Raw genomic sequence first — 27,983 nt, 5'->3', positions numbered from 1 at the left:
AGCAATAGCAAATAAATGCCAACATTGCATCGCACAGCTGCAGACCTGCCAGTGCCACAGCCATGTGCCCATGTACACCCACCCTGCAATGTTGCACAACTAGGCTGGTGGGAAATCCTGCATGCCACAAGCAAGAGAGCAATACACAGCCCAAAGTCTGCCTACAGGAACATATGTAACCAACAGACACATTACCGCACATCTTCTGCAATGTAACAGGGTGCATGTGAAGATCAAAGAATGCATATTATTAGTGACACAGCATGCACAGAAAGTGTAGAGGCACGTACCATGTGATGAAGCCCCATATGCATGCACATGATGCCCATTGCTCTGAGACAAAATATTAGTGCACCAACACACATTTCACAGTGACTGATGCGTGTGCCTCTCCCCATGCAGGTGACTCCTTATACCCCCAGCTGGCCAGACTGATGACCTCTGTGCGTGATCCATGAACACCTCACGACATGGCATACAATCACGCACACAGCAGATCCCGTGTGTGCATTGAGCTGATGCTTGGACTCCTAAAAGCATGTTTTTGCTGCCTAGATTGCTCAGGCGGAGCCCTTATGTACACTCTTGAAAAAGTAAGGAAGATAGTGCTTGTGTGTGCTATGTTGCACAACATTTGTATAATGCAGAATGTACCCTTACCCCCTGACGTGGACATGTCACCCACAGAGGATGTCTCAGTGCCTGAGGCAGGTGGCAAAGTCTGAGATGACATGAGGGATGGGAGACAATTTGTTCTAAGTAATTTCCCTTGCACAAGCCATGCACTACTGTGATTGTCACTTCTGTAAATAAACACCAAAATGACACAATCAGGAATGTCCTTGCAATGATGTAGTGCTACTGTTTTATTCTAGCTATGTGCCCTGACCACACACCTACCCCCTCCCACCACCAACTCCCCTGCACACTATCTCACGTCCCCATCCCACCACCAACTCCCTAGCACACTATCCTCCCTCCTCCCTCCCACTGCAAACTCCCCAGCACACCACCCCTCTTTCCCCCTGCCACCACCAACTCCCCAGCACACAATCCCCTTGCCCCCTCCCACCACCAAATCCCCAGCACAGTCACTCTTGGCGGCCAGTTGTCCAGTGTTGTTCACAGTCGGGGCCCCCCCCCCCTGCCAGCCTCGGGCAATTTTGGGTGCAGAAGGTGCTGCAATTGATGTCGCGGCATGCCATGTTGTGACCCCCTTTGTTGTTGTGGAGGTGGATGCTACGGATCCGGCCACAAGGTTCTACTGATGTTGCAGTTTGTTGCCCTTCTGGATGGCTTCCGCAAGGGCAGAGACACCATCCGTAAGTTCATGCACACTTTGGGCATATAGCGTCAGAGTGGATGTGTTCGCACTCGTCTCGGCACTGCTGCGCGCCATCTGCTGCAATACCATGCGAGTGGCCCCAGGAATGCTATCCCTGATAGCCTGCAAGTGTGCATTATACATGTGCCCAATCTGTTTCGTCTGGCACTGCCTGCGCTCCATCTCTTCCAGCCTCAGCGTTTTTTGTTTTGATAAGAACTAGAGCAAAAATTGCCCTAGTGCAAAGTAAATCATATATTTTTTATACATTTTAGGACAAGGACACAGTTTCCCCTAGTCATGGTGCAACAATACATTTAAAAGAATATGCTTGTGGCCACCAGGGGGCGCACGGACGATGATCGCCTCCATGTGAGCTCTCAACCCACGGGCCCCAAAAGTGACCTGAGCCCCCACTTTTGCCCCCCCGTGCCCAACAACAGCAGTTTGAGCCATCGGAAGCGCACCCCCACCCCCCAAGCGAAAACCCGACAGAAATCAGACCTCCAGTCCAGGAGAAAAGTCCGTCGGAACCTGCCTCCCCCTCACCCGCGAGGACACCAGCTGGAAAGGAGGCCGCGTTCACACGCGGCCGCGGCACCCGACTCCTCCCTCTGCTCTCCCTGCAGGGGATCCGCGCCGCGCTGTAACTCCTGGGAAAGCCGCAGACACCCAACCGCCCGACGTACTTCGGGGGCCGGACGACCGCCCCCCATGCGTCCCCATGCGCACTGCTGCCTCCGCATCCCCGGACACCGGCCCCGCGTCAGGCAGAACCAAGCTGTGGAGGTGAGTGCCCACCCCCCTGAAGTGCTCCGAGGCACCTCGCCTCGACTGGGGCCCATTTCTCCTCCCCGGAACGTGCCCCGCCCCGGGCCCGGACTTGAACAGTCGAGTGGGGGGTGCCAAAGTGACCCCCACCCCTCCGCTCTCACTGAGGACCTGGCAACGCCGCAATCAAAGGAGGTGCACAAGCACCGCGAGGAATCACAGATGGGCCGCCCATGCGCCTGATCCCCCGGCACCCCCTTCCTGACACCCCCAGGGGACCCCATTGACCAGAGTGCTAGGGCCCAGCAGGAGGCAGCCCTAATCTCTGAACGGAGCCGCTGGCCCAGCGCATTCCATACACCGGCTGCGACGTTGGTTCCCGCTCTTCACAGCACCAACCCCATTGGGCCATAAAGTCACCAAAGTGCTGCTTATGCCCCAGCCTCCACTGCTTCTACCCGGACCTACCCACGCAATCCCTTCGGACTCCACTAACCGAGGCCTCTCCTCACGCGGCAGCAAACTCGACTGTGCATTGAGGCTAAGCACAGGGTTGGGTCCCCATCCCTGGGGCGTGTGCCCTCCTCTGGCAAGGCCCCAGCCCACTGCCTGATCAGGACACAGATAAGTGTCCCAGTAACAGAGAGAAGTGGAATACCTGGAGGTGTTCACCACCCCACCTCTCCTTGGGGCCTCGCCCCACATACTCTCCCCGGAGCCCCACTACGGGTCGGCATCGATACTCAGGCCCCCCTGATACGACATTGAACCCACCGAATGAAATTGACCAGAACAGAGGGTAGAGCCCTTGGAGTCAGGGCGTGTGGCTCCTCCCACCGAAGAGCCCCCGCTCCGAGGGTCATCACCCTGGTGCCCCCCAACACTGCCTACATGCCTCTCAACACACCAGGACCGAGGGTAGGGCCCCCGATCCCGGGGCGTGTGCCTCCTCGCATGCAAGTGCCCCATGAACATTCCAAGTAAGCTTGCCAAATATGCCTACACCCCGCTGCCGCAGGCTCCCGACCCAAGGCCAATAATGTCACTAGAAGCCTCCGAAACGGGTGCAGCTGCTACCAAGGGAGACAACGCCGCCCTCCTAAGTGAAATTCGGAACATGGATGCCAATCTTGGCGGTAAAATGGATAAGATGACCCAGAGGGTAGACAACATTGAGGAGAGACTAGAGGGAGTCGAGAACAACCAGGCCTCAATCGACACCCTAGAAGCCCAAATGGAGCTTAGAATACGAAGTATAGAGAAGAAGGAGGATGAGATTCGCCTTAAGATAGATGATTTGGAAAACAGAGAGAGAAGAAATAACCTACGTTTTTTGGAATTCCGGTGAGAGAAGGGGAGACAGAGGAAGACCTCAAACAAACGATACACAATATCGTCAAAATCCTGACAGCGGACGAGGACATCGATGAACGCAAGACCGAGAGAATTCACAGAGCAGGTGGCCCCCCAGGTGGCTCAAGATCGGTCCTCGCCAGATTCCACAGATATCAGGACAGAACAAGGATACTTGCTAAAGCCAGGTTCGGAGGCACCCTTTACCCTTGGAGGGGCCCAGATTACCATTTTCCAGGATCTTTCATCGCTGACACTGGCCCTACGCCGCCTCTGTGGTCCTCTCACAAGATGGCTAAAAGATCAAGGCACGAGATACAGATGGGGATACCCCTTCTTCCTCGCATTTGAACATGGGAGCAGGAAGTTTTTACTCCACACTGAAGAAGAAATCCGAGAATGCATCGCTGACCTCCTCGGATCGACCTCGGGGGAGGGAACCCAGGATATCCCTGCAGAGGACAGATCAAGATGGGAACTTCGGGGCCCGAGAAGGAAACGAGTAAAGGGATCCAGAAAGTACAGGCGGTCCAACGACACACCAGACAACAACAAATGACATTGTGCGGCCAAGCTCTATATCCTGGCGATCTTTGCTTCCAAGGTCCCTGCAGGGGACCTAACTACATCCCGGATCACAGCACTCCTGTATCACTGATTCCATCATATGACACGTGAACTGCTTGAACCGCAAATGCGAACTGCCGAGGAATGAAGACTCCGGAAACCGCACGTATCATAATACATACCAGCTCACAGTTAAAGTTGCTGTTGTTTGACATACTGTCGTTTGTTACAGAATTCTATAACAGGGGAGGCGAGGGCTCAAAAATGATATGTTGATGTTATTAGTTGACGGGGGCTGTGCGGTTACGACCCTTGCTGGTGGTCCGACAGTAGACCAGCTGTTCACATCCAGTCCAACTCGGACGCCATCACAAACAGACACAGACCCTCACCGAAGAACCAAAGAGCAACATGACAGAACAGAGTGTAAAAGGTCTGATGTTCAATACCCTACAGGGGTGGGTGTGGGGAGGGCGACAGGGAATGGCACACCCTCAGGTAAAGCCTCTTTTAAGTAGAGGCAGCTACTACATTTCTTCCAGCATGGCAATTTCCTGCAATGGGCAGCGTGACGTTGCAACCGATTTCTACGAACATATTAATGTCCCACAGACATAACGAATCAAGTGACAGGCAGGGCATACTTAAAATTGGCACGCTGAATGTTAAGGAACTTAACTCCCCCACCAAGAGATTGCTGGTAACGAGAGAGTTCAAGAGAGCCAAACTAGATATACTCTTTTTACAAGAAACCCGATACAGCAAGGGAGAAGAGAGGAGGTCTTATATGCTAAACTAGGCTCTGAATACTGGGGCTCTGGCCCACTGAAGAAAGCGGGAGTCGGCATATTAGTCAATAAAATGATCCAATTTGAACTCTTGAAGTCATGGATGGACGTCAGTGGTAGAGCACTAGTCCTAGTGGGCAGGATACAAGGCACCGTCATCATCCTTGCGTCAATATACGCCCCCAATACAGGACAAGCCAGATTCCTGCAGAAGATAATCCCAAAAGTCATGAGCGAAGCAGAAGGCGACGTAATACTCGGGGGGGATCTGAACACGTGGATGGATCCAAACAGGATAGACAATCAGGTCGCACCTCTACTCCCCCTTAAGCGGGCGTCGGATGCCCACCGGCCACAGATATGATGGATGCCTACAGACTCACCGATGCGTGGAGACATACCATTCCCAACCAAACTGGCTTTACTTTCTTCTCAGCACCGCATGCAACCTTTTCCAGAATAGACTATGTATACCTAACCACAGACCTCATCACGGCAATGACTGAAGCCATTATAATCCCTGTCTCATGGTCAGACCACGATATGGTCATGGTCACCCTTGATCAAATGGCCCTTTGTCGAAGATGCTCCAAATGGCAGTGCAACGAGACTCTCCTTAAGGACCCAATTTTTCGAGAACAACTAGAGCAGGGCATCACCCAATACTTTGAGATTAACAACACGGGCGAAACTTCCATGAACACAATTTGGGGAGCTGGCAAGGCGACCTGGAGAGGGCTACTTATTAAAGAGGGAGCAGCCAAAAAAAGAGAAAGACAACTGATAGAAAATAGGCTCTGAAACGAAATTACTCAACTTGACCTCATGGCCCAGTCAGCGGACCAAGATAGACGACAAAAGATTAAGGAGGCCAACGACAAGAGGGAGGAACTACGACAACTGGAGGCGGGTAGCATCGCGCGCAAGCTTCAATGCCTGAAGCAGAAACACTATGAACATGGGGACAAAGCAGGCGCCCTACTAGCCGCAAGACTCCGAGGTCAACGCCTAGAGAGGTGGGTGCCCACGATCCGAACAGAAGGAAATTCCTGCAAACCATTTCCCCCCAGTTTCCCGGAAGCCTTTGCCGACTTCTATGAGGAGTTATACACGTCACGCGCTGCTTCGCACCCAGAAGCGATAATTGAGTATATGGACAAAATACCCTTGCCCACTCTCCCGTCCGATACAGCACATACCTTGGAAGCCCCCATCACAGGAGAAGAAATTGAAGAAGCAATCAAAAGACTTCATCAGGGAAAGCCCCCGGGAACGACGGGTGCACAGCGGGGTTCTGTAAGACTTTCAAAGATGCTCTTTTCCATTCATGGCTGACCTATTTAACAACATCCTTCAATCCGGTGTGGCACCCGAATCCTTCTCTGAAGCACTGATAACAGTCATCCCCAAGGAGGGTAAGGACCCAAAGCTGTGTGCCTCCTACCGTCCAATATCCCTTCTAAATATCAATGCCAAAATTTATACGAGAAACCTTACTGCAATGCTGGAGTCACACATGCCCGCAATAATCCACAACGACCAGGTGGGTTTCATCCTAGGCAGACAAGGCGCAGACTCCACCCGGGAAACCCTGCACTTAATCCACGAGGCCCAAACATCGTTGAGCAAACCAGCGTTACTCTCAATTGATGCCGAGAAGGTGTTCGACAGAGTCGAATGGCATTTCCTGGAGGCCACGCTAAAGAAGATAGGCCGAGGCCCCACGCTCCGTCGAGGGATCAAAGCTATCTATACATCCTCAAGAGCATCGGTCGCGGTGAACACCCAATTCTCCCGTTGGTTCCTCCTCAGCAGGGGTACGAGACAGGGTTGCCCCCTCTTGGTAATACTTTTCGCGCTGTCCCTGGAGCCCCTCACCGTAATGCTGCAAGCAGATCATGCAGTGGAAGGGATTCAGGTGAATTTCAAAGAATATAAGCTAGCCTAGTATGCGGATGACATTCTGCTCCATGTGTCAAACCCAACGTCTTCCATTCCACGAGCGATCCATCTGATAGAGGAATATGGCACACTCTCTGGATTCAGGATCAACAAATCCAAATCCATTCTTTTTCCACTCCATGATCCATCTCCAGAACACCAAATCGCTCTCGAGCACCTCGGGCTGATCATCGGAGGCCCAACAATGAGATACTTGGGGATTAACTTAACACGACACCTCAACAACCTTTATAAAGACAATTTGCCTCTGCTTCTCAAAGCCCTCAAGGCTGATCTCAAGAAATGGAATCCACTGACAATCTCCTGGATGGGACGCCTAAACGCAATCAAAATGGTGACCCTCCCACGGTTCAAATACCCCTTTCAGGTTTTGCCCATCACAATCCCAGAGCATTTCTTCAGACAAGTCAGAAAGGCCATACTAGAATTTCTGTGGAATGGGAAGAAACCCAGAATCCCCTATGATGTTTTAATATTACCAAAAGACCTAGGAGGAGTGGGCTTGCTGGACATAGAACGCTATTATCAAGCCACACAGCTCAGAATTCTAATCCCACACCTGCGAGATAGGAAGGACCTCCAATGGGTCCAACTGGACAACAACATTTTAGCCACCGTAACTCTGGCAGAATGGCTTTCATTTTCTTCTTATTGGAACAATGAACGTTAATGTTGTTGAATATTGTTAAGGTGGACTGGAACAATTTCGTGAAATAGCTCTTAATGCATAATATGTATCCACCTGTATGTTCACATCCAATGTCAAAATTAATAAAAGTCAAGTTGAAAAAAAAAAAAGAATATGCTTATTGCTAACACCATGAACAACAGCAAGAAAACTCACCACATGGGATAATGTATGTGTATTCAAAAACATGGAATGTATCCGTTACATTTCATTGAGCCTGAGATATTGAGCCTGAGATGTCATTATATTTTGCTTTTGGCATCAAATTGCTGCACAGCAATTCATATTGGAAAAATACATTTAATATTTAAATATCTGCCTCACTGGAAATATTACATGCTTACTATATATAACTTTTTTTTTTTTGTTTTAAACAATTTTTATTCATTTTTACAACAACCAATCAACAAAACCAAACCCAACAGTGCATGTCATAGATCTCCAGGCATCATATGCATTACCATGAAGTGGCCACTGTTCTCCCCTAACCCACCCCCTAACCCGAGTTACTCCCCTTCGCCCTCCGCCCTAGTTTCCTCTAGAGGTTCCCCTTCCTCTGTATTCCCGGAGGAGTCATGTTCACTTGGACAGGCCTGGGTGGACCCAGACAGTGTGGCCACTAAGTGTCTCCAGGCCGTCAGGGTTTCTGCTTCCTCATCTTCCCCCCTATTGGCCGCTTCATTCCATACCGCTGTTTCCGCTTCCACCCATTTCTGGAGATCATGCCATCACACCTCTATCTTGGGTCTGTGGCACGCCTTAAGTTTGCTCACGTGTTTCAGGTTGCGCGGTCTATTAAAGCCCCCCACCATGCATACCCACACAGATTCCACATCTAATTGGATTTCTTTCTCAGTTAAGCAGTCGGTGACTTCACCCCAGAATTTTCCAATTTCTGCGCATCCCCCGAACATATGTATCATCCCAGCGTTAACCTCCCCAAATTTGAGGCATGTTTGTGTTTCTGTGCTCTTGAATCGGGCAATCCTCTTGGGGGTCATGCACGCCCTATGGGTTACGTATAGTTGGATCTGTTGCAACCTCACATTCCTGGACACTTTTTTATGGTATCTCTGAGCCCTCTCCCATAGCCCATCATGCATGGGCTCCCCCGCTTCCTCCTCCCAATCCCGTCTCAACTGGGTCACCTCCTTTCCCAACCTGGACATCAGAAGTTCATAGATTCGGGATACCTCGTGCGCCCCTTCTGAAATATCAAAGATGTTTTTATGGGTGCGTCAGATTGACCCTCTAGCACTATTTCAGGCCATGATTCTCTCACCCGCCGTACCACTCTAGTGTAGGTAATATATTGCCCCGGGTGTAACCCGGTTTTGTCTACTAGTATATTAATTCCGTTACCTTCCCATCTTGCCATACATCTCCCAATGTTGCGATGCCCACCGGATCCCAATGCTTATGAATCGTCTTCCTTAGTTGCTCATCCACTCCCAACAATGCCACAAGTGGCACCTGCGTAGGACACGTAGTCGGGTTCTCCATAACCCGGCAAGCCATCCGCCATACCCTCCATCCCAGTCCCAGCAGCTTCAATCACCCCTTTAGTTCTGATTTAGGCAGCCATATCTGAAAGAACGGGGCGCATTCAGACCTCAACAATCTGGACTCTGCCGTTGGGACCTCCGTCAACCACCTCGCTACATATTGTAGTTGACTAGTCATACGTGTTCTGCAGTTTCCACAAGGCTATCCTATTCCTGGTATTTTGACAAATGAAACCTCTGCATAAACTCTGCAGTTTACCAAAGAATCGCTTGGGTATCATGTGTGGAATGTTCACAAAACAGCGTAGCAGCCTGGGCAATATGACCATCTTCAACAGTGCCACCCTCCCTACCATGGCCAGGGGGAGCTTAGTCCAGCATCTCATGCTATTCTCAACATTTGCCACTGCTTTCTCTGTATTATGTGTATGTTCTTCTTCCACCTTATGATAAATATCAATCCCCAAGTATCTAAAGTCTCCCAGGGTATTTGTAATACTGGTAGGTTCTCATGCGGAATCCCTATATATCTCCCCAGGGGTAATATGCTTGACATCTTTGTGTTGACTGCAATACTGGAGAGTGACGCAAATCACTCCATTACTTTTAAGATGTATTACAGATTTTCCTCTGGATATCTCAGGTATAGCAGCATATCATCCACATAGAGTGATATTAGGTGTGATCCTCCCTTCGTGTACATCCCTACCCCCTCGTATTGTTGTCTCAGATATATCACTATGGGTTCCAATCCAAGGATGTACAGCATCAGGGACCAAGGGCATACTTGTCTGGCGCCCCTGCTGAGTTGCCACTTATCTGAAATAGTCGCTCCCGTCTTAACTGTGGCTACTGGCGAGCTGTACAACAGTTTCACCCACTTTAGATACCCGGGCCCTATTCCATAATCTTTTCAGGGCAGCTATCAACCAGGGCAGCTATCAACCAAGGCCATCTGATGGAGTCGAAGGCCTTCACAGCATCTAATGAAACAATTGCTACTTTGTGCGTGTACCCTTCTGTTTGTTCTATGATGCAGTGGAACCTTCTGAGTTTCTGGGATATGCTTCTGTGCGGCATGTATCCGGTCTGATCTGGATGTATGAGTTTGCCTATGACCTGTCTCAATCTGTTTGTCAGCACAGCCGTGAGTATCTTGCTGTCCTGGTTTAGCATGGATAGCGGTCTGTACGACCCGCAGTCCATGCTAGGCTTGTTAGGCTTGAGAAACGGCCTCTCTCAGGGATTCCGGCAATCTACCTGTCTCCAGCACCTCATTCAGCATAGCCAGTAATGGGGGGAGCACTTCCATCCTATACATTTTGTAAAACTCACTGGGGAGTCTGTCGGCTCTGTAGTATAATTTAGTGTGTTTTGGAGTGCAGCGCCACTGCATGGGCTATCTATTTTAAAAGCACGCCATTTTTTTTCTCAATACCTATTTAAAAGCACGCCATTTTTTTTCTCACTTGAAATGCCTCACTTACAGGAGACACATTAGATACTTGATTAATTAACTTAACTAACAAATACTAACACGATTCTAACTCCTTAACATTATAATGTGTTCTCCATGTGCAAAATGAGGCAGGCTGAGATTCATTGTTTACACGTGCAATTTTTCTTTGCCCTGTTCACTATCTTTGCAGGAAGCAAAATTTGAATGCCAGGAAATCAGTTGGATACAGTTGCTTTCTGTAAAAGTGAGCTATTGTTGAGCTATTGTTGAGGAAGGAGGAGGCAATACTATGAATTTTGATTGGTGCTAAGTAAATTTAGGGGAGGTAACAGAGGTTTTTTGTTATAGTTCTGACAGATTTACGGGGAGAAGACATTTTGTGGAGCTATAGTGAGGTCACTTGGCTGGAGCTGCTGTGAGATCGCCTGGCTGGGCTGCTGGGAGGGGTCATCCCAGTTGCATTGCTGACCTTCAGAACTGGGGTTTCCTAGTCACTTGGCACCGGCTTGAGAATTCCATGTTCTCGCTGTGCACTTCAAACTTCAAACTTCAAACACAAAGAAAACCCTGGGCTCATTCATCGAAGGCGGCTAGCCAAGGGAGATCATGTGTGGGAGAGCTACAAATAGCTGGTAAATATACAAATGGAGTGAGATTGCTGTGACTGCCGGACGAATGATCTACTATTAGGCAGGCAGTGTAGCGATAGGGAATTCTCCTGTGTTTAACTGCCAGGTTATAATGTTGCAAGACAAATGATGTAATCTTTCTTTTTCTTGTTGAAAATGTAAAATGAAATTCGTGGTATTATTGCATTTGTTTCTCTTATGTTTATTTCAGAAAGAATTGTCTCACCAGAATGGTAATGTATCATTTTTTAAATGAAATTGTGATAACACACAGTCTGCCTAAGAGTGTTCTTGCTTCTGTTCTTCATTTGGTGCCTCTAAAAAAAAAAGTTTCCTATACAGATGAAGCAATGTCATGAGCCATTATAAATAGTTGTGCGCGTGATTCCACTGTGTGTGTGGCTTCTGAGAGTAATATAATGCAATAGTCTGCTGAGCGTATATGAATCAGCAGAGAGAGGTCTATGGAAACATAGGTCCTCATTACCCGGTAGGTGGTAAGGGTTTACCAGTACCGCTAAGGGCACCGGTACCGGTAAACCCTTGCCACCTTACTACGAGGTACGAGGTAGACCAGCCATTAAAGTTGGGACCCACAAAGGGACCTCGGTGCTAATTAAGGTACCGCAATTTGCGGTACCGTAATTAGCTCCTTCCCCATTCCCATTGAGCCCTATGGGGCAAAAATGGGAATGGGGAAGGGCCATGGAGGAAGGGGGAATTACTGCCCGCCAACCTTGGAATGGGGTGGTAATTCCCCTTTCCTCCATGGTGGTACCGGGATGGTACCCGGCGGCAACCATGGTGCTAATAGCACCATGGTTTACCGCCTAACATGTAATGAGGCCCATAGTCTCACTAATGTAAATAAATTAGTGATAATACCACATGTTATTGTGAATACTCTATGGAAACATAGTCTCACTAATGTAAATACATTAGTGATAATACCACATGTTATTGTGAATAATTTATGGAAACATAGCTCACTGGTGTAGTTAAATTAGTGATAGCAGCCGTAGGTGGCAATCTATATGAAAATGTGGTGTTTCTGAATAATGTAGGCCCAAGGCCTCTCTAGTGATCACACGAACAAACCAAGCAAGAAGAAGGGGGTTTTGTATATTAGGGCCACAAATAAAAAAGAAAGCTGTGCTCATCACTACACCACAACAAAATGCATACCAACAAAATGTATTTGTGTACTGAAATAATGCATCATCACTATACCACCATAAAGCCAAACCCAATCTAAATGCAAGGAGTAGTTATTGCTAAATTACCTTTGTTTTTGGTGGTAAGAAAATTTACACAAAATACCCTACAGCTCCCGGGGCCTTGCTAGTAGGTAGTTGCTTAACCACTGCTTCCAATTCCTCCAATGTGATTGGGGTATCTAGGTTCTCTCTCTCTTCTGCACTCAATTTAGGTAAACCTATATCTTCTAATGTTTCCACTATCTCGCTCCATTCCCCCTCTTGAGCGTCTCCATATAATTGTTGGTAGAATTAGAGGAACCCATTTTTCACGCCCTTTTGGGTATCAAGTATTTGACCATTCTTCACCTTTATCACTCCGATGGCTGGTCTAGTGTTAGGGAGAATTCTCTGTTTAGGTTGAATTTCCTAACCTAGTGAGTCCCCCAGCAGCTTTGCTGGATTTCTGGAGTTTGTTTTTTCCATCCTGCCAAGAGTGTGACTCTTTTTCTCCCACTCTTGGACATGTATGTGTGTAATTCCTTTGAATGTCAATGTGTTCTATGGGCTATGGGGTCTTTTACTACATAGGGTCTCATATGTTTTTCTATGTGTGTTACACCGCACCCTACGTGCCGTAACACTGGGGCGTCCTAGCGGACCTCCGTCATAGACTCCATACCGGGAGACTGACTACTGTCTCCCCGGGCATGTAAAGTCACCATTGGCTTTACTAGACCTAAATTTACTAACAGAACTAGTACAAACCATCCTATTGTGGACGTACTATTAGGGGTAATTCAATTACTCCTGGATCTGTTATTCGAGGGGGCACTGTCCCGTCCCCCCTCGTCGAGTTTTGGCTGGTGGCAGTGGAAACTACTTGTTATGTTCGACCCCGAATATAACCCTATGGGATTCTTCCCATTGTTGGAGATTGATACTGTTTCTCGTTAATCTCTAACGTACCACCGGTCTACTTATCTTAAATAAGTTTATCGGATGGTATTTTCTGCCAGAACTCGGTTTTTAAAATGGTGTCTGTGTTCGTCTCTGTGACTCCTAAACCAAAGGTTGAGCCCTTTGTTCCACTTTTGGCGGGCCTCTGCACAGAGACCCTCCAAAGTGGTGTCATTCTGTCTGGGTTACCACAGGGGTGTGGGAGGGGGTTTAGGCACCCTGGACCGAGTTGCCTTGCCAACTCTGGTCGCACTCTGGTGTGATTGGCCCAAGTGGTGAGCCTCCCCGCTCACCACTTAGCGTGTGTTGATTGACAGCTAGGCTGAATGAATGGGGGTTTTCTGCATAAAAGCAGGGCTTTTGGGACTGGATCTTCAGAAGTCGACACAGGACCTAAGAATCCGACGAGGGTAACGCTGAGCCGACCTGCACGACGACACCCCTGGTGGAGCCCTGCTGAACCGACTCACCACTTCCCGACGACAGAGGAGATCTCCCTGCCGGAGAGTCTCTTCTCCTGACTGGTGGGAACAACCAGTCCCCTTTGCTTTTTCTTCGCCTCAGGACGCAGTGGTCGAATTGCCCGTGCAGAGCACCTCGGCAACCGGATAGCCACTACCCCTGTACAGTGACCAAAAGGTGGTGCCTTGTGACGGAGCACTCCGCGGCTGGTCTCTTCCCTGGTGGTGCACCGGACTTCACTTTTCTTCGACGACAAGATCATCTCTACTCTTGGCAAAGACCCGATGTGCATCCACCACCAGGAACAACTGCCACAGCCGGAGCTGTCTCTCCACAAACAAGGTACCGTGTCCGCCTGGCTTCCCTTTCGATCGGTTCGAGGGAAGTGTCTTAATCCTCTCCTTTCCGTTGGGTCGCCTCCAAGCTTTCTCACGTATTGTTCTGAACTGGTTCAATCTGCCGATAACAATTTGCTACAAAGACTCGAACGCATTTCCACTAAGAGACTTTTTGGGACATATCGCCTTGCCTCTCTCCGAGTGGGCCTGGCCTCTGAACTTTATGATCTATTGTGGTTCTTGCCTTCTTGCCTTGCATTTTTCCCGTGAAGTATTGAACTGTGTTGATTTCGTAACCTGCTTCTTTTTCTCCCCCGTCCTAACTAATATTAGAGTGCCATCTAGGTTGAGGCATACACCTCTGTCTGTAAATAAGTGATGCTGGTAGAACCTAGACTTGTTGAAATATTGTTGGGGGACTGATCGTTTCTTCTTCGTAGAGTAATTGTGATTAAAGTGTTTGCCGTGATAGTGCCATAGTGTTTTCCATAGATGTTCCGTTATAAATAAATACCTTAATATCTTTACACTGAGCCTCGTTGCGTGTTTGCTTGTCTTACGGTGAAGAATTGCCCTATCTTGTATACTCCACATACTGCTTGACTCTTCTTGAGGGAAGTCTGACTGCTCAGCCACAGCTACCAAGTGAATCTGTGTGGTACAGACTGCTACCAAGTGGGTTTACTGCCAAACACCTGTGGTCCTAAACCTTTTGCAGTGGTCCCAGAGGGAACTGCACAGGTTTCAGCCTAACACTGGTGTACAGCGGTGGGATTTGTATCGAGTATACAGTTTAGAGTGCTTTTTGACACTTTAGGATAACTAACCACGAAGCTTAGCACTAAAAAAGCAACTTTCAAAAGCATGTCTACGATGGAAACTTACAGTCAAGAATCCTTGTCAGGTGAAAATACTGAGAGTTTGCGAGCCCTCTGTAGACAAGAGAATCTTTCTGTAAGAGGCAAGAAGTTAGAACTAATAGAGAGATTGCTGGCGAACCAAAGTCTGGGTACTGGTTCAGAGGAACCAAGTTCTCCAGCAACTGTAGATAACAGTGATGGTGTTGATCTAAATCGTAATTCTGATGATAGCGATGAAGAGGCTGACGAGGACGGAGAGGCAAACGAAACTGTCTCCCCTGCTCCTCTACCTGCCTTACCAGCTGTGCATACGGGGCCCATACCAGGTCCCACATGTAACCCTGCTTATTATGAACTTGAAAAAATGAAGCTCGAATTAGAATACAAACGGTTCTTGGCTCAATCTGAACGAAACCAAGAGCTCGAGTTCAGACGGATGAATGCCCAGGCTGAGCAGAAACAAGCTGAGTTAAGACTCAGGGAAATAGAACTTAATCACGAAATAGAGATGAAAAAGTTGTCTATAGAAAATGCTTCTCTCTCCTCTGGTTCCTCTAGGAGCTCCAGTCCCAAAAGACCCCGGATGCCGAAGGAATTAGTGGGTATGTATGAACCAAGATTAGATGTGTTGGATTGGTTAAAACTGTTTGAATACAATCATGGGCTCCAGGACATCACCGGGAATGATTTACTTCCCTGGTTGTTCTCTAGGCTCCCTCCTGTTGCGACTGATGTGGTAATGGAGTTGGGGGAGGCGGATAAGACGGATTACGAAAGTGTGAAACTAGCTTTGATAGCTAGATTCGGGAAGACCCCTTCCCAGTATCTTAAGAGGTTTAGAACCCTCAAAAAGCATGATGGTACCCCTTGGGCTACCTGGGTGAGTGAAGGGTTGAAAAACTTAGAGGGATGGATTAAGGGTTACAAAGTGAACACTTATGAGGGTATGAGGAATCTTTTTATGTTGGAGTCTATTTATGATGCCTGTTCTCCTGAGCTCAGACAGCACTTGGCTGATTCGAAGGAATTGGATTCCCGGAAGCTAGCTAAGGCTGCTGACTTGTGGGTTGCCAACAGGGCTACTCATAAGGATTCTGGGGCAACTCAGAAAAAGGATGAGGGAAAACAGCCTAAAAAAGACTCAAAAGAGAATTCGAATAACTCAAATTCCAAAGAGTACCCCAAACAAAACCAGAAGGGTAAGCCACCGGGAAAACCACAGCAGCATAGTGTGTCTTCTGGTGCCAAACCGGAAGGAGGTCAGAACAAGCCACCATTCCAAAAAGCATTCGGTAAATGCTTTGTTTGTGGCTCGACTGACCACGTGAAAGGAGATCCCAGATGTAAGGGTAAACCTTCAGGGGTCCAGCTTGTCTCCTTAGCCTTCGCTCCAGAGGAGGAAGTCCAAATGGCAAGTGGAAACTTTCTACTGCTAGCTGACGAACCCATTGGAGTCTCAGCCAGCGTTTCTTTAGTATCTCTGGGGTTGTGGGAACAACAGAATTTAGATGTCGATAATTCTATCCCTGATAATACTAAAGAGTATTATAAGGACAGTGTCCAGGTGAATGGTCAGGAAACCCCTGCCATTAGGGACACTGGGGCCAGCATAACTGTGGTGGATAAATCGTTTTTTCAGGCTGAGGATGTTGCTAAGGCACCCAAACGCCTCACAGAGTTAGCTGGAGGGCCTGTGCAGATGCTTCCCCAATTACCAGTTCTCATCCAGTGTAACGACATGACTGTGAAGATACCTGTCAGCATACAGAGTGAGGTACCAGGACGCGTACTGTTGGGTAACGATTTGAAAACTCTCTGACTTGTATCGCATACTCCCAGACCTCCTAGTAAATGGTTACAGGAGCTAACCAGACCCGCAAGAGAGAGGACCATGCGCGGTACTCTCCAGGAGATGATGAAGAAAGAGACTACTCCTGTTCCACTGGAATTGTCGGCAGCCTTCTCCAAGAAATCAGAAGCGAAAGGGAAACCTAAGACTTCTATCCCGAAACCAGCAGCCAGCATTTCAGTGCAGCCAACACGGACTTCCCCGCGGTTGTCCAAAGTTACACCCGTAACTCCACCTCCAGCTGAGGCTGAGAGGGAGGTACAACCCTGTGTGGTAGAATTAGACTCTGAGGAAGAGCTAATGGAAGGCCAGGAACTCATTGGAGATCTGGATCCTGTTGACCATCCTGAGCTGCAGTCTTTACTGGCAGAAGGTGGACCCAGCAGGGCAGACTTCAGTAAGGGACAGAGAGAATGTCCAACTCTGGAAGGTCTTCGCCACCAGGCAGAAGCTCAGGCTGAAGGGCAAGAGCCTGGGAAATACAGGTTGCACTGGGAAGATGGCCTCTTCTACAGTGAACCGACCGAGTCTGCACCTGGAGACTACAAACGACTTGTAGTACCCCAAGAGAACAGACCACAGTTCTTGCAGTTAGCCCACGAGATTCCTTTGGCTGGTCACTTGAGTTTCAAGAAGACTAAGGAAAGGCTCTCTCTCTACTTCTATTGGCCGAAGATGGGGGCCGAAGTAGAAAAACACTGCAGGAGCTGCCACACCTGCCAGATCTCTGGTAAGGTTGGCTCCAAGAATGTGGCACCTTTAGTGCCTCTCCCAGTTGTGGGAGTCCCGTTTGAGAGAGTAGGGATTGACATTGTTGGTCCCCTTGATCCTCCAACCTCCTCAGGCAACAGGTTTATACTTGTTGTAGTAGACCATGCTACTAGGTATCCTGAGGCAATTCCCATGAGGACTGTTACAGCTCCGGCTGTGGCTAAGGCCCTCCTTGGTATTTTTACTAGGGTCGGGTTTCCTAAGGAAGTAATCTCTGACAGGGGGTCAAACTTTATGTCCAACTACATGAAAGCCATGTGGAAAACCTGTGGAGTTACTTACAAGTTCTCAACAGCTTACCACCCACAAACCAATGGGTTGGTAGAATGGTTCAACCGAACAATGAAGAGCATGATAGGTGCTTTAGAAGAACCCCTTTAGCGTAAGTGGGACCTTCTACTGCCATGCCTTCTCTTTGCTTATAGAGAAGTCCCTCAGGAGGGAGTAGGTTACTCTCCCTTCGAACTACTCTATGGTCATCCCGTCAGAGGTCCATTGGCCCTGATTAAGGAGGGGTTGGAGAGTGCTCCTTCCCCCAAGCCAGTCAGAGTGACTGACTACGTGATAGGTCTCCGGAGGAGAATGTCGCACATTATGACGGAAGCAAGCGATAACTTGAAAGCTGGACAAGCATTGGTCAAGCACTGGCACGATCAAAAGGCTAACATGGTTGAGTTCGCTCAAGACCAGCTCGTTCTCGTTTTGATCCCAACAAGGCAGAGGGCCTTGCAAGATTAGTGGATGGGACCCTTCAGAGTTGTGGGTAAACTCGAAGAGGTCAACTATCTGGTGGAGTTGGGCAATCCCAAGGAGGCTCCGACAGTCTTTCACACCAACCGACTCAAAGCGTATGTCTCAAGGCCCGATGTAGGAGCGTTGCTTCTAGCATCATCCGAGGAAGAAGAAGAGAGTGAAGCTCTTCCGGATCTCCTCAGAGGCTTACCTTTAGATGAAAAAAATTGAAGGAGTAAATCTCTCCTCCAATCTGACACCCGAGCAACAAGAAGAGTGCAAATCCATGTTGAATCAGTTTGCCTCTCTGTTCTCGCTTTCGCCAGGCTTGACCCCTTGGGGCCAGCATGACATACTCACTGGTGACTGTCTGCCAGTCAAAAGCAGAGGATACAGAATGTCAGAAAACGTACGAACCCACATCAAAGGTGAGGTCAGCAAGATGCTTGATCTCGGGGTAATAGAGCCCTCTACTAGTCCATGGTCTAGCCCAGTTGTGTTAGTACCAAAGGCCGGATCTAAAGAGCTTAGATTCTGCGTGGATTATAGAGCTCTTAATGCAGTCACCAAGACTGATGCCCACCCTTTGCCAAGAACAGATGAGTTGGTGGATAAACTTGGCGCCGCCAAGTTCCTCAGCACATTTGACTTGACGTCAGGCTATTGGCAAATAGCCCTGACAGACCATGCCAAGGAGAAAACTGCATTTTCTACCCCCGTTGGCTTATAACAGTTTAAGGTAATGCCTTTCGGATTGAAGAATGCACCTGCTACGTTTCAACGGATGGTAAACCAGGTTCTGAATGGGATGGAGGACTTCTGCATGGCATACTTGGATGACATCGCAGTGTTCAGCAATTCCTGGGAAGAACATGTAACCCACCTGAGAGATGTTTTGCAGGCTCTTGGACAAGCCAATCTGACCATAAAGGCGAGTAAATGCCAAATTGGACAGAGTAAGGTAGTCTACCTTGGACATGATGTAGGAGGTGGAGAAATAAGGCCTTTGCTCAGTAAGATTGAAGCTGTGCAAAATTGGACAACACCTACTACTCAAACCCAAGTGAGAGCCTTCCTAGGCCTCACTGGGTATTACAGGAATTTCATAGAGAACTATGGGACCATAGCTTCTCCACTGAATGTCATCTCCTCGCCCAAATTTCCTAAAAAAGGTTAAATGGAACGAGGAGTGCAATCAGGCTTTTGAAAACCTGAAAAAGGCTCTTTGCCAAACCCCAGTACTCAGAGCTCCTGATTACCGCCAACACTTCATTGTGCAGACAGATTTCAAATGTAGGAATAGGTGCCGTACTCAGTCAACTGGATGGGAAAGGTAGGGAGCACCCCGTTTGCTTCATCAGCCGCAAGCTGAAGGATCCTGAAACAAGGTGGGCAACAATCGAAAGAGAGTGCTATGCTATCGTGTGGGCTCTGAAGAAGTTTAGGCCGTACTTGTATGGTTCTACTTTCGTCATTCAGACTGACCACCAACCCTTGAGATGGTTAATGCAAATGAAAGGGGAAAACCCAAAACTATTGAGATGGTCGATCTGCCTACAAGGGTTTGATTTCACCATTGAGCACAGGTCAGGATGTCACCACCAAAATGCTGATGGTCTCTCTAGGATGTATGTCATCGACTAGAGGTATGAGATTCATCCAGGAGTGGATTAAATCCTCCTGTCCCTTAGTCTGGGGGGGGGCGACTGTTAGGGAGAATTCTCTGTTTAGGCTGAATTTCCTAACCTAGTGAGACCCCAGCAGCTTTGCTGGATTTCTGGAGTGTGTTTTTTCCATCCTGCCAAGAGTGTGACTCTTTTTCTCCCACTCTTGGACATGTATGTGTGTAATTCCTTTGAATGTCAATGTGTTCTATGGGCTATGGGGTCTTTTACTCCATAGGGTCTCATATGTTTTTCTATGTGTGTTACACCGCACCCTACGTGCCGTAACACTGGGGCGTCCTAGCGGACCACCGTCATAGACTCCATACCCGGGGACTGACTACTGTCTCCCCGGGCTTGTAAAGTCACCATTGGCTTTACTAGACCTAAATTTACTAACAGAACTAGTACAAACCATCCTATTGTGGACGTACTAGTAGGGGTAATTCGATTACTCCTGGATCTGTTATTCGAGGGGGCACTGTCCCATCCCCCCTCGTCGAGTTTTGGCTGGTGGCAGTGGAAACTACTTGTTATGTTCGACCCCGAATATAACCCTATGGGATTCTTCCCATTGTTGGAGATTGATACTGTTTCTCGTTAATCTCTAACGTACCACCGGTCTACTTATCTTAAATAAGTTTATCGGATGGTATTTTCTGCCAGAACTCGGTTTTTAAAATGGTGTCTGTGTTCGTCTCTGTGACTCCTAAACCAAAGGTTGAGCCCTTTGTTCCACTTTTGGCGGGCATCTGTACAGAGACCCTCCAAAGTGGTGCCATTCTGTCTGGGTTACCACAGGGGTGTGGGAGGGGGTTTAGGCACCCTGGACCGAGTTGCCTTGCCAACTCTGGTCGCACTCTGGTGTGATTGGCCCAAGTGGTGAGCCTCCCCGCTCACCACTTAGCGTGTGTTGATTGACAGCTAGGCTGAATGAATGGGGATTTTCTGCATAAAAGCAGGGCTTTTGGGACTGGATCTTCAGAAGTCGCCACAGGACCTAAGAATCCGACGAGGGTAACGCTGAGCCGACCTGCACAACGACACCCCTGGTGGAGCCCTGCTGAACCGACTCACCACTTCCCGACGACAGAGGAGATCTCCCTGCCGGAGAGTCTCTTCCCCTGACTGGTGGGAACAACCAGTCCCCTTTGCTTTTTCTTTGCCTCATGACGCAGTGGTCGAATTGCCCGTGCAGAGCACCTCGGCAACCGGATAGCCACTACCCCTGTACCGCGACCAAAAGGTGGTGCCTTGTGACGGAGCACTCCGCGGCTGGCCTCTTCCCTGGTGGTGCACCGGACTTCACTTTTCTTCGACGACGAGATCATCTCTACTCTTGGCAAAGACCCGACGTGCATCCACCACCAGGAACAACTGCCCCCGCCGGAGCTGTCTCTCCACAAACAAGGTACCGTGTCCGCCTGGCTTCCCTTTCGATCGGTTCGAGGGAGGTGTCTTAATCCTCTCCTTTCCGTTGGGTCGCCTCCAAGCTTTCTCACGTATTGTTCTGAACTGGTTCAATCTGCCGATAACAATTTGCTACAAAGACTCAAACGCATTTCCACTAAGAGACTTTTTGGGACATATCGCCTTGCCTCTCTCCGCGTGGGCCTGGCCTCTGAACTTTATGATCTATTGTGGTTCTTGCCTTCTTGCCTTGCATTTTTCCCGTGAAGTATTGAACTGTGTTGATTTCGTAACCTGCTTCTTTTTCTCCCCCGCTTAACTAATATTAGAGTGCCATCTAGGTTGAGGCATACACCTCTGTCTGTAAATAAGTGATGCTGGTAGAACCTAGACTTGTCGAAATATTGTTAGGGGGATTGATCGTTTCTTCTTCGTAGAGTAATTGTGATTGAAGTGTTTGCCGTGTTAGTGCCATAGTGTTTTCCATAGATGTTCCGTTATAAATAAATACCTTAATATCTTTACACTGAGCCTCGTTGCGTGTTTTCTTGTTTTACGGTGAAGAATTACCCTATATTGTATAATCCACATACTGCTTGACTCTTCTTGAGGGAAGTCTGACTGCTCAGCCACAGCTACCAAGTGAATCTGTGTGGTACAGACTGCTACCAAGTGGGTTTACTGCCAAACACCTGTAGTCCTAAACCTTTTGCAGTGGTCCCAGAGGGAACTGCACAGGTTTCCGCCTAACATCTAAGTGTCTCTTTTTTATATAGCCATGCCAGCAGCCTCCCTGGCTTGTCCCTGCCTGCGTGCTGCCTCTCTGTGTATTCTTATAGTTTAAGTTGCATAGTCTCTCCCAGTGCCCTCCACACTCCTGCTGTAATCAGCTCATGGCTTCGGCGTCCTCCGGGGAGCTGTCTCCCCTACTCATGATTGCTTCTAGCTTCGCCTCAGCTTTTTTTAGCTCCTGCATCATGCCTCCTTGGAGCCCTCTGGATTTAGATATAGCTGATCTCCTCACCACTACCTTAAATGCCTCCCACAGAGTGCCAGCCGATTCTATGCTTCCGGTGTTATTTTCAAAGTATTCTACTATTTATTCCCTCAGGTCCCCGCAGAACACTGTGGGCCTCATTACGAGGCTGGCGGTAGCCGTGCCCTTATTAAGGGCACGGCTGCCGCTGGTAATGACATTTTACCGGGTCCATGGAATTGACAATTACCGGGTCATGCCGACCTTGTCGGACCCGGTAATTGCCCATTCCATGGATCCGGTAAAAAATAATCCCCATTCCCATTTGAGCCCCATAGGGCTCAATGGGAATGGGGAGGGAGCTAACAACGGGCCCGTTAATAACGGGCCCGTTGTTAGCTCCCTGGTCCCCTCTCTGGACCCAGAAAGGACGTCTGGTCTGACCAGACGTCCTTTCCGTGTCCCGCAAGGGAACCTCGGAATAAGCCAGAGTGGGTTTAACAGCACCGGCACCATTACCGGTACCGTTAAACCCATTCCGCCCGCCCGTAATGAGGCCCTGTGTCTTTCAATGCCTCGTCTCTAAGCTGCCGCGTAGGGATCTTAGCTCTAGGGGGCAAGTATTGCCATGTTGAGATCAATGGAGAGTGGTCCGAGTGGACCCTCACTTTGTATTCCCCAGTCATCTCCGAAGTAACAAACATGTAAACTAGCCATGTGTACAAGTTTTGTGGGGCCGAGTAGTGTGAGTACTGTCTATCATGTGGGTGGTGTAGCCTCCATATATCTTCCAGCTGAAACTCTCCCAACAGGTCTTCAAGGTTTTGAAGGCGGGGGTAGGTTTGTCTAATTTCCTGTCTGATCTATCCACCCAAGGGTCCAGTGTGCAGTTAAAGTCACCACTCCATATAACCACGCCCCCCAGGTACATGCTGACTTTGCTATGCAGGGTCTTGAAGTAAGCCACAGTATCTTGGTTCAGGGCATATGTATTAATGATACACAACTCTCTATTTTCTATCATTCCTCTTATCACCACCATCCTCCCATCTGATTCCACTGTGGACTGCATTAACTGAAAAGGTATGTGTGTTGCATATGCCGAATACGTTGCCCCAACGGTGGTCCCCTTCCATTTTTTCTGTATCACCTCCTGTTTTTCCTTTGTGAGGTGGGTTTACTGTAGTAGGGCAATATCTATCTTCTGTCTCCTCAGAAACATCATAATCTTATTCCTCTTCAAATAACTATTGAGCCCCCTGACATTCCAGGTTGCTTCTTAAGGTCTCCCATCTCTTATCCATACCCAGTCCAAGCCTCTATCCTCTCTTGTCTTCCGCATGATGCGCATCAGCGCGTGGGTGTAAGCTTGTTCCCTAACAACTTCCACTACAAACTCCCCAACTCAACTCCCGCCCCCGCCCATCCCGTCCCCAACTGTTGCTCAGCTCCATCCCTGGATCTCAGGCGACCCCGCATTTAGTCCTATCCTGGCTACACCGGTACTAGGAACACACTAGGTGGTTACCGCACTACCGGCAACCCAACTAAACCCAACTAACCTATCTAATGAGGTATGAGTGCGAGTTCTCTGTATCTCCCGCATTTATGCCACATCATGCTCTGCCCGCCCGTATCCTGCAGCAGAGGTCTATAGTCAATTCTCAATGTCACAGTTTATACATCACCTTGGCCTCTGGAACCGCTGCCTCACTTATCCGTTTCACTTTCCCTCTGGTCATCTGTCCCCGACGGACAGTTCTGTGCATCCAACCACTCCGTCAGATCTTCCAGGGCCTCAAAAAATAGTGCCTTGTTTCTATGGAATACCTTCTGTTTCGCCAGGTACATCAGCATGTATTTGTAGCCCGCTTTGCGCCGTCTCCTCCTCCCTGTTCCAAAAATGAGTCACTGTCTTTGCACCTGGAGTGTGTAGTCTGGGTATGGTGTGATAGATGCAGATGCCCTTTATATTGTGCCCCCTTTTTGGAAGTATTCCAGAATTTTTTCCCTATCCCGCTAATTTAGTATCTTGGCAATGACCGGTCTCGGGGGGGGGGGGGCTCCTGCGAAGACCTCCTTGTTAGGGCTCTATGTGCTCTCTCCACCGCAAATCCTTGGGTAAGTGCCCCTCCTTCTATTTCTTGCAGCAACATGGTCCCTCATCACCTTCCGGGAGCCCCACGATGCGTATGTTGTTTTTTTCGAGCACATCCTTCGGCTTCCTCCGCCCTATTTTCCAGGTTGCTCAGTTGTTGTTGCAATGTGTGGATCTCTGAGGCATTCACCGTGCAGGCAGCTGTGTTTGATTTCACTTCTCTCTCCAACTCGCCTGTGTGTTCCGCTATTGTCCTTACGTCTTGTCTCAATAAGTTTACGTCCACTTGCACTGTGTCAATTTTAAACTCTAGTGACTCTTTAAGTGTGGTCATGGCTGCCTCCAGTTTTGTTTCTCATGCCATTTTCAGGTCTTCAATAGCCTATAAAATCTGCTGATCACTGAGTGCTGGTGATGTATCCATCTGCAAGCTCCTCTCTTTGCTTCTGGCCCCCTTCGTTGACTGTGGCGTGTTTGTGAATTCCTTCATTGTGGATTGCTTCCCTTTTGTCTTAGTCAACCTAGATACCATCGCGGTATCTCCAGGCATCGCAGTTCGGGGTGGTTGGGGTCAGAGTAGCCGACATTTGTACTTGCGCCAGCCCGCCCAGTGCTTGATTCCATTTGGGGCCTATTTGCTGTGCTGGCACGGGGCGAGTTGCCTTTCCTTTGATGCAGAGTGCTTAGATGCTCGTTCTTGTTACTAGAGTCCTCTTCCTTTTCTGGCCGTACCCGGGTTACGACTCAATGGCTGCACCTCCTGGGCCTAGATTCGACCCGTGCCCTTTCTTGTTCTGGGGGGGTGTCCCTCCTTGCCAGTGCCAATTGTTGCCCTTCTTGTGTGTTAAAGCGTGTAGTTCTGTGCAGCTTCCTCATGTACCTGTGCCAGGCTCTGGTCCCTCTTATTAGGTCATGGTACCTTGCCCCATTTGCTCCAGCTGTATCCTTCACCATGTGTGGGGCACTGGCATTGTCTTATTTCATTAATTCTGTATAATTGAATCTTTGAGATGACAACACTATGTTAACCCCTTTGTCAGGTGCTTTTTGTTTCAATGTTTAATTAGTTCTGTTCTTCTTGTATATTGCAAAGTGTCTTACCTGGGGCAGCCTCTGCCGGCCCTCCTGATGCATGCACCGCTGTTTTGTGCCCACACGCATGTCATTCCCTGGCACAGAGCCGAGCGGGGCCGCCGTTCCATGCTGCAACGTCTTTCTTCCCAATCTCGCTTTGTGGCGTGTGTTCTGCTGTGATTGACTTAGTTGGTGTCTGTTTTCCACATGTAGCCCTTTTGTGTGGGCTCCGCGCTATCTTTGTCAGTATTAGTGGCCAGTCCATGGGCACGGTGTTCTATATTATGCAGATGCCTCGTTAGTACCAGCTCACAGCCGTCCCGCTCTTGGGCGGTCTTGCGCTGTAGTCAGCTCCGTAGGGGTAATGTAGTTTCCCCCTGTCAAAGGAGCCCACTTTATGTGCACTCCGTCTAGTGCAGATTTGGGTGGTCTTTGGAGTGCCGCTCGGAGCTCTGGATCGCATCTTTGCATGTTTGCGATCCCGTCTTGGCGCTGCGTGTGACTGGAGCCGGTGCACACTTGCTTTCAGCAAGCGCTTCCTTCACTACGCGTCTGATCTCCCTGTAGGGCACTTCCCGCTCCCATTTCTCCATGTTGCGTACCTCCATCTTCGCCCTTGCGGGGTTCGTCCTGCCCGGGTCCTTTGTTCGGTAGGGAAGCCATTTTATCTGGGCATTCACAAGGATCCTGCATGTAGTCTTTTATGAATATCTTCTTCCTCACAGCACGGTTCTGGTCCCAGCATAGCTCCTGTGTGCAGCCTGCTTTCCCACAGCTGCCCCTCTTTTTGGGGAGTGTATGCAATGGTTCTACCGGGCGGGCATTCTTAAGATATTTTTGGATCCTTAGGAGCTCCGGAGCAACGCAGCCTCTCACATGGCTAATTAGCCACACACCCCTACTATATATAAAGTTATACAAATTATTACTACACATTGTATAGGTTCTTATCAAACAGAATGAAAAAAAACAAAGCAAAATAAAACACAACATGACATCAACCAACAATTATTCACTGAAATATGGCATCAGTGACAACACTTTCTGGTACATATATAAACGAGAACTAAAAGGCCAAGGTCATTACTGGTTTACAACATGAGGAACTGTTGTCAGTATTGGCTGTTACCATTGACATTAGAGAAAAGGACTGTGGTCCTAGGTGTACCATTTCATTACATGGTGACAAGAGCAGCCGCATTGGAAATGTATAAATGTGCCAGAAAGTGTTCACACAAATGGCATATTTGAGTGACTAATTGTTGGTCTGATTTTTCATTTTTTTGTTGCTATGTTTGTTTTTGTCATTCTTTTTGATAAGATAAGATAGGAACCTATGAAAAGTGTAGAAATGTGTAATAATATTTGTCTATACATGCCTATTACGACGGATTGCAAAGGGTGTAGAAGTCCTGTATTTTTTGATTTGTATTAAATTAATAAAATATACTGGTAACTCCATCTCAGAAAGGAAAATCTGCTAATCAGAATCCCCTTTCAGAAAATCCATGACAAAAGCGTAGTGTACATTTGTGCCCTGCTATATTAATAACCTGATCTGAAGCACCTTATCTCAGGTGGCACAATGCAGTTCAAAGGTCACAGGTGCCCATTTGACAGCTGCAGGGGCTGCATTTAAGATATCACCACTGTTCCAAAAATGACATAGCTTTGAGTATGCTGTTGTTGCATGAAAAACTTAAAAATAAGACACACCTCAGTGTAGGGTACGGTGGCCAAAACATCTCATAGTTATCCAAGCCACATCAATTTGATTTCACACATGTGTCAGTTTTGTGATCCCAGTTCAGCTGTTGCAGAATTTTGTGTATCCCCCCTCTCCCTCCAGACATGCTGACTTTGCTGTTGCTAGCAAGATTGTAGCCTTGACAATTTCTCCCACTGTTTCTTTGTTAGAGCAGGTAACACCCTTCCCAGAGTGACAGACCTCCCACAGGAAGCTGTGCTGGGAACAGGAATCAAAGGACACCAGGCTGCTTGTAAACCAAAAGGGCATTTGATCCTGTAGGAATAGTGGCAGGGTTAGTGTAGACAGAGGGAGCTCTTTACAGCTGGACAAAGGTTTAAATCATTGTGTTTCTCTCTGCCTCTATCTTTCAATCTTGTCCACTCTACCTTCTTTAGCTCAAAGCACTTTGGGTGTGAAGTCAGAAGGCAAAGTCCATAAAGTTGGCTAGCTTTAGTCCAATCATCTTTGGTATTTTGCCTTTTTATTTTTTATTTTATTTTATTGTTCAAAGCGTGGACCTAACTCAAGAGCAGTAGTGTGCTGTACAGAGTGCAGGTAGCTGACATTTGGGCTGGCACCTTTTAACCGTAGCGCAGTACTGTGATTTGTATGTGTTGGTATGTGCATCCATTGGAATCAGTCCATGGTCAAGTGTTGCTGAAAGTGTCATGTTTTTACAGATTTGCAAAATTGAAGAACTGTGGGTTTTTCCGAGCTGATACCGGGATCAAGTTCCAGAGGGTGGGTGCATGATAAGAGAAGGAGTGTTTGTGTATTCTCTCTTTGCGTACGACTTG

This window comes from Ambystoma mexicanum, chromosome 2p (genome assembly GCF_040938575.1).
Source record: "Ambystoma mexicanum isolate Mex_15411 chromosome 2p, UKY_AmexF1_1, whole genome shotgun sequence".
In the NCBI taxonomy this organism is placed as follows: Eukaryota; Metazoa; Chordata; class Amphibia; order Caudata; family Ambystomatidae; genus Ambystoma; species Ambystoma mexicanum.
This window is presented reverse-complemented; position numbering follows the sequence as displayed.